At 38.6% G+C, this 8473-nt stretch overlaps 1 protein-coding gene across 1 annotated transcript in view; it reads right to left on the bottom strand.

Moving 5' to 3' along the window:
- The window catches only part of itfg1 (integrin alpha FG-GAP repeat containing 1), a 278742-nt gene that overhangs the window by 135110 nt on the left and 135159 nt on the right, over positions 1-8473 (bottom strand). The gene's annotated exons all lie outside the window — the stretch shown is intronic.

Raw genomic sequence — 8473 nt, 5'->3', positions numbered from 1 at the left:
CTGTTATTCTGCGTTCTAAAGAAGCAATTTAACTTCAAGAAAACATTGCCACCTATAAAACAAGCATATTTCATTCAAATATGGAGGATTGAGCACAGAGAAGAAGTGACGAACTGGTACTGGTTTCACATTTTGAATTGATTGTGTTCTTTCTCCATGTGAGAAATGAACAGTCTGCTCATAAAAAGCATCATGGCTAACATCTCCTCTGAAGGGGAATCTAATAAGATCGAGATTTGGTCATGATTTTACACGAAATATCTTAAGGGTGTGTTAAAAGGTCATTTTCTGTAATCCACGTACATCACAGGCTATAAAGGCCAACGCAAAGGATGCCCTGCTGCAGCACCTACTGCTCCCTGTTGTTGCTGGAGACTGATTGCTTCGGCTGACTTCACCAGGAAATATTCAGCCCTAAAAATTCTCAAAGGTTTTCCTGCATGGGGAAATGTGTTGGGATGAATGTGAAGAGAAGAAAAATGTGGACAGAGAATCCTGAGGCTGAACTTTAGAAGGCAATTGGTTATCCACTAATGTCTGTTTGCTCTTTCTGAGAGTTGGGTGCTTCAAAGGAGTCCTTTCCCAGCCCTGCTGGGGTTGTGATAGTGAAATGAACTCAAGGTCATGATGCGACACTCACTCGCACACACTTCTGCCAAGAAACAGAAACCGCAAGGCTGGCTCTCTCTAGTTTGTGTGGCCAGAAGCAGACTGCAAACATAGTGAGGTTTTATGATTTATACTCCTACTATGTCCTACAAAACCTGGATAAGGGATATTGAGCATATTGAGAAATAAAAGGTTGTTTTTTACACTGATGACCTGTAAAGCTTCTATTTTTGCTAAACTGTAATGACAGCATCTTCAATCCTCAGGCTGTAACAGATGATTTTTAAATACTTTAGCTGTAAATCATCAACATTACGCTTCAGTTTTTATTATATTAGACACTTTGAAAAGAAGGAGAGCCAAAATGGCTAACAACTTTTCTTTAGTACCTATACCTTCCATCCTTCACCAGTAATCTAAAGGGCTTCCTTCATGCAAGCAGATGAAGAAAAATTGAGGATAAAAGCTGGTTTTAATTTATCAAGTCTGCCCTCTGGAGGTTCAATATTTAATAAAGGTCTGAATGTTTTTAACTTTTGTTAACTAAACCTATTTGACACTTGGAACCAATCCCATTACACCCCTAGCCCTTATTTTTCAGTCCTATACCTTAATTCCAGTAAGGGTAGTGGTGTCCCAATTCCCCTTTTCATGTAGGGGCAATGGACATCAAGAGGGATGAGGAGTAAGAATCTAGCCATTAAAACAAGGGACCTAACATGCTAATTTCCCTGGGAATGGCCAGAGACAGTTTCCCAGAAAACATGGAAGATAGGGATGCTATGGAGCGACGTGTGTTTCTGTTTTTACTTTTGAAAGCCAAACATTAGCATTGTCATCCCTGTGTTCACCAGATTTTCCCGGACAACAAAGGTAAGATGGGACAGCATACTAGAGCTCAGACAGGAGCACCGGGAAATCTGTGCAAGAGCACCATCAGTAAAGAGCAGCAGAACTGAGGCAGCTATGCATGCCCCAACTGGAGCTAAGGAACCACAGTGCGAAAGAGAGGAGGACAGCGGTAGATCCAAGAGGCTTGCCAGGCAGATGGAGCACCAGAGTGGGGGAGAGTCACCTGCTTGGGTAGTGGCTCGAGAGAAGAGCGAAGGGGCATAGAGGTACATTGGAGAGCGCTGAAGGCAGGCTCCAGCTGACCTGGAGGAGGACAGTGGTAAATCAGAGAAGCCCACGAGGGAGACAGAATAAGCTATTCAAGTGTAAGTACATCTGGACTGTACAGTGAAACTGTGAATGGCTCATTAAATCAGGGGAGTCAGCCGGCCGTGGCCAGGCTCTAGAGGCTAACTAAGGAAGATGGAGTATAGCAATAGATTTGAAAAGCATGCTGGGCTGCCAACCCGGGTTGGCTGGTGTCTGTGCTGGAGGTAGAACAATGAAACAGTCCTTCTAGTTCTAAATTAAAACGTCTTTTATAAAAGCCACCCATAAAACCTCTTAGGGTGTTCTCCCATTTATACTTTGTTAGCCTTATTTTCTCTATCTTCTTTTTTTTATCTTAAAACGCTGTCCCCTTTCTTATGGTGGCCTACATACCTGAACGTCAATGATTCAGCAAGGGGTGTCCCAATTCCTAGGGAAGATTACGAAGCCCAAATTGCGGTGGCATCAATTAAAGGGTGTGGCGGTAGTGGGGGAGAACTAGGGGCATTAACTATAGGCTAGTAGTTGTAAGTAGGGGTCCCTTTAGATCTGTTGGAATTAATCACTTTCTTTGGCAATATCAAGATTTCATCCTCTTTATTTGAAGTTTGCCTTGAGTCTTATCAAGGTTTATGTCGCTAGAGAGATCACTGTTAAATAAGGATGAATATTTTTATTTGTTGTGTGTAATATTCACTGTGATCTTTCCCATTATGATCTGTGCAATGTAGTTGCAACTAATCACAAATTTTTCCTTGAGAAGCAACTGAAATGTCAGAGTAAAAGTAGATCATGAAGCGGAAGAGCTGACTTGCTTGTTTACAAAACACACTGATATCATGGGTCATCTTCCTCTTGTAACACATCATTTCAATGGTGAGATAACGGTGCCCTCTCTCAGTTTAAAGCATAAGCTAATTGTCCTTACTTGTTTAGTTAGCTGGAAATGAGACAGGAGACTGAATCAGCCTCCCTTCCTAAGGAGCGCTGCCCATGTAGGGGCTATCGTTTCTGTAGGGGAGTAGGAGATAAATCAGCAGACGACTGAACATCTGTGCTCATGTTTGCAGCTAACTAAAACGCACATTCTGTAGAGCATCTAACTACAGAAACAGTCAGGAATTATGGCACTGCTTTCAAATGAAGTTGTTTAAAGACTCAGCTCAGCTCAGTGACAACCTCATGCAACTCAAGCCATCTTTTTGTGATCGTTTCTTAGTAGCATGACGATTCCAGCCAATCTGACCAACTAGAAGGGAGACGTCATTCTAAGACCACCTTCCCTTCATATGCATAATGAGGCAGAAATCCATGCAGAAAGGGAAAACTAAAATAGGATGGAAGAAACGAATGCAGTAAATGGTTAAACAAAATAAAATGGTTAAATAATTTTACGTTTACACAGAAACATTTGGAAAAAAGTGATTAAAAATGGATGTGAAAATTATTAAATAAGTAATAAATATTATAAAATAATAATAAGATACTTAATACAAAGGGTTAGAATTAAAGGCACTAATTAAAAGGGATGTATACATTCATTTCTCACTGTATCATTAAATTAATGATAACATTCATTTATTTGTTGTAGTTTTTGTCCTTTTAATTGTATATCTATTTTATTTATCAAGCATTTTTGTATCTATTTTTTCTTAATATAAGATTTTGTCATCCATACTGAAGAGCACAACTAGCTGAGGTGATAAAAGAAGTGGTGAGGACTACTGTCAATGATAAGTTTGTACATCTACTAGCTAGCATAGAGACTCTATGCAGGCCCATAGAGGACAATGCAACCAAAAAAAAATAAATCACTTTATTGACTGACTTACTTCTTGTTCAGCGCAATCAGGATCAGCCTGAACCTGAAACCTCAGCCAGGAGTGGAACTTATTTGTTTTGTGTCTAAAGCAATGGGATCTGCTACTCCAAGCTAACAGCAACTGTAGGATCAAACCACATGATACCTTTTCCTTTTTAATCTGACCGGACCTACTTCCTGTCTCCAGAATAAAAAAGGTATGCATGGAGCCTGCACATCTAAAGTCACCAATATCAACTGTAAAAGAAAAAACCAACAGAAAATACAGTTAAAGTGCTCTAAACAGCAAACCAACCAGGACCAATGGCATGCTTATTACCCATTTTAACTGTAAAGGAATATAAATAGAAATAAAATATTTGGAAAGAATCACTGAAATAAACTGATTCTATAGTTTCAGTACTCTCAAAAGAAATACTGTTCAATCAATATATCCTGCTGATTAGGTGCAAATACATGTGATGGGTAATGCTTGAAGCTTTTCCTTTGATTCTTGCTTTGCAGCTCCAAGAGAAAGATTTCAAAACCAAAATACAGCATATCACAGAGATATTTCTATGGTATTATGAAAGGGCTGATCAAAGCCCTAAGATTAACGTCGGTATATAGAGAAAATGCAAATACACTTAGATAGAAAAAATTATAAGTGAAAGAAGAAAGGAACCACCAAAGAAATGTGGGACATTCTTCTTTTCAATGCATTTGCATCTTGCTTCGGATACACCTCCAGAAAAGATAATGTAATAATGTATAATGTCCAAAAATATCTTGGAAGAAAAACATGGATAATTATGTATGAAAAAAAAACTTTATACATAATAAGTTCAAGCAGCAGCTAGTGAGGTCTCACATAAAACTGAAAGCTTAATCTCCAGCTGTAGTCTTTTAGTATGTCACTATGCCAACAGTAGAGTGGATGTCTAAGGTTGTTTGCCTGGGGGGCTTTAATTACAACATGACTTCTATGTCAGTAGTGATGAGGTTTTTCTTTTCCCCAAAGTATGAAGGGAGTCTTCTGAGTTGCTTTCTCTCCACCTCCAGTCTAATTGGACCCCCCCAGGAGCAGCTGGTTGGTAGAAGGACATCCAGCTAATCGTGCCCATGAACATTTTCTAGCTTCATCTGAAATATTTAGGGAGATCAACCTGTCCTCCTTTAGCCTTGTGAGACCATCCTGATCTCGCGAGCTTTCAAGGTTTCACTCGCTAATCAGTCTGGAGACTCTCCGTTAAAGAAAATTTGGAGCCGTTCACCAAACGAACGTCCAATCAGCGTTGGCTTTGAGGCGGGTTGAGGTGTGACGCAACGAGAAGCGCGACAGTTCAGTCTAAAGAACATGGCGGCTTCAGCCGATGAAACTAGCGTTAGCGTGGCTATCGAGCAAGTTTTATCGGAATTACAGAGTATTTCTTCACTGAAAGAACAGCAAAATTCAATCCAATCCAATCAGCTAACCAGTATTTTCGCCCCTTCCCAAAATTACTCCAACGGAAGGTTTCCAGACGGATATGCGGAGCAAATCCATCTGGCGGAGTCAGGTTAGTCCTCCTTTGCACTTCTCAGCATCCATTAATCAGTATACTTGATAACGATGGCTAAACCAATCTGACTTCCTCCCTCTTGATGTACCCCCCTGCCAATCATCTAACTTCTTACTGTTTTTTTGTCCTTCTGTTGCCCCACTCCAACACAGTCAATTTTGGGGAAAAAATCTTTAGTTACAAATATTTTAATGGAAACCTGACAAAAAAAAGACGATTAAGTTTGCATAATCCAGGCAACTCTCCTTCCAGCAATTAAAAGTTTCAATGACTAGAAATTCTGGTTGAGGATAAGGAATAGAATAGAATAGAAAATCCCTTTATTGTCCCACAATGGACAATACAGAAATTTTTTTATTAGTTCAAAGCCAGTTAATAACATTTAATCCTTTGTTTACTCATCCAAATTGTTAAGTAAACTAAACCTCTTCTGTTTGGAACCTTGTGTCGTTGACCAGGTCTTAATTTTTAGATCAGTTTTTTGACTTCCTATCTGATTTATTGTTTAATACGGAGAAGGTCATTAAAGTGACAGGTTTTAACGTTCATCCCAACATTAAAGGTGATAGCCTAAATGTTCAGCTTTAAATGCTATTTTAGACTTGATAGGCTTTATTAAAAATGTGCACAGTCCTATGCATTCTCAACATTTATTGCGAAGAAATGTGAAACTGTATTTCCTTTCTTATCCAAAGACTTTTTTAGCAACCTTTAAAACTTAAACACAGTTCTAATACCTCAAAAGAAGGGTTTCTTTAGCTAATCATCAGATAACAGTAATAAAGTTAAAATAATTTACACATTTTTTTCCTCCTCTGTGTTACAAATAAATACTGAGGAAGGGCAACCATGTAATATATTTCCTTCACAAATTTATGATTTTGTTGACGGGGTTACTTCTTCTCTGTGCTTTTCATTAGACACCATAGCGCCTCTGTTTAAGGCAAGACTGCATACTTTAATTTGGAGCTGGAAATATACCATGATACAGTAAAAACTGTAATATTTTTGGTTTAATGCTATCATACTATCAAAAATTCCTACTGGCCAATGCTTACGGCCAGTACAGACTGACATGATAGGAAGCCATTGATTGAAGAAAAGAATTGGGTATATTCACTCAAGTGATGTGATATACAGCGACAGGTTCTTTTCAGTTTCTTGTGGTGTTTCTCTACTCTATCCTGCCTTAAGGACCAGAAGTGTTGATTCAAATCATCACATTCAGTGTTTGGTACCATCACTCCTCTGTGTCATCTGGCTCTGTTGGTTCCTCCTCATCTCTCTGGGGAACACAATGTTCCCTCACACTAGTAAAGTAGTGTCTCTGTATTCTTTTATTTTTGCATTTTTGTTTTGAAATTATTAAAATAAACAAAATGAGCTCTGTTACTGATAAAAAGAACAAAACGGTGCTTTATTTGATTATAAAAGAAGGCGTTCTGTTAAGGTCCACATCTGGCCCTGTTATATTGTACCAACTATGACTGAACCATTATCCAGTGTAAATGAGGGTGATTCAGTTTTTGATTCAACGGACAGAAAGTTAAACTCAAACTGGACAAAAGGCTTGGAAAAAAAGCAAAGAACAACAGCTGCAGTATCTGCTTTGTCAGATTATGATGGATAATCCTTCTTTATGATAGATGGACCAACTTTCTAAGAGTCAACAAAGAGTCTACACTTGAGAGACCCTAAAGACTCTTTAAAACAAAGAGAGATGAGGGACCTTCTTAAGACAACTTTTCAAAAAGCTGTTAATTGCAAACATCTCTTTGTTTTTGTTTCTAAAAAGCTGCTTAAGTTAATTTTTCCGGAGTCATCCGAGGTCAAACCGGCCTGAACATTTTGGAAAGTGGCTGCAGAAATCAATAGTAATGCTACTCAAGCTTCCACTGTGGTATTAGCTACAAACCCAGAAGACAAACACAACCACCCTGCCTCCAACATACAGAGAGGGATGGATTTTAAACGGCATCGCCTAGCAACAGCCTGCTGAGCTTTGGCAGCTGCTAGGTTAGACTGAGAAGTGATAGAGGGAAACCTGCACATACATATGGGCCTATATACACTCAGAGGAAACCTGCAGATAATCTGATTAAGCACCAGTCAATTCTCACAGCTTAAAAAAAATATTTTTTTAATTGATCTGATTCATTTTATTTTAATAGAAAAATCTATGTATTGCTGACAAATTAACATAATGTTAGACAATCAATGTTTTTTTATAACTATTATTATTTAGATGTTGATATAAAGACTAAATATATTTAATAAAATCAAGCATAGATAAACTTTAAAGTGCTTATTCCACAAATGTAATACCTTAAATTTACATTCCTCTTGGGAATATTAGCAAACATTAACTACAGTTTTCCTCATTATTCCAGGGCTAGTTCTAATCCTGGAAATGTTGGATGGCAGAAGTGTGAAGGGAGCAACCATCATTACTCCGGCCTATTTATTGATGCAGTTGATTAATGTTTTCCTCATGGGATTGAGATAAAATGTGTTCGGCTGTGGAATGTTGTCAGACTGGGAAGGTTTCCATTAGGTAGGTTTTCTTTAGAAAAACATGGGCTTGAAAAAAATAGCTCTGGGTTTTTTAAATTTGGGCTGCTCTTCATATGTGGCATGTGTCCATAGGTAGATTTTATCTAAATACTTGGCAAAAGAAACAAAAGTTTAAACAAAATATGACTTTTCGCTCTTTAATTAATTTATTTAAAAATGGAGAATCATTAATCATTGACGGCCATTAATTAATAAAGTGTAACTTTAACAGTTCCTTTAAGATGCACAGTGGTGCAACTGTTGCTGTCATCCAATAACCCTGGCTGTCTGAACAGTCCCCAGTGGTCACGTAACTCTGTCTTCCCACACTGTGCCTGGGCCATTGTTGTTATTTGTCGCCAAATCCCATGATGCTTTGCGAGGACAGCTCTCACAAAGCAATCTAGAAAATATCTACTCATCTACTGACCATGGATCACTACTTTTCAAGGTTCATTGTGGGAAATTCCGAGCCGATTACTTCTTCATCCTGTAGATTTTCGGACATTCATTTGAAGTGGAGAAAACACTATTTAGTGATTGCGGCGGTCGTTTGGACATAGTTCCTGCATCTTTCCTAATGGCCATTGTTTCTCCCAGCTGTGATCATGTCTGTAAACACTAGGGATGTAAATACTAATCGTTTTGTATCGATGCAACGATTCAACAGCCGACGATCCGATGCATCGATACGTCCGCAAGAGAATTGATTTAATGTTTTTTTTTCCTCCGGTCTATTATTATCCATTTTGCTCCAGGACGTAATTCTCCCTCCCGTGCTGCGGTG

The sequence above is a fragment of the Cyprinodon variegatus genome, unplaced genomic scaffold, assembly GCF_000732505.1.
Source record: "Cyprinodon variegatus isolate N-32 unplaced genomic scaffold, C_variegatus-1.0 Scaffold114, whole genome shotgun sequence".
Classification (NCBI taxonomy): domain Eukaryota; kingdom Metazoa; phylum Chordata; class Actinopteri; order Cyprinodontiformes; family Cyprinodontidae; genus Cyprinodon; species Cyprinodon variegatus.
Note: the sequence above shows the minus strand (reverse complement) of the source record. Positions and strands in the feature narration are given on the sequence as shown.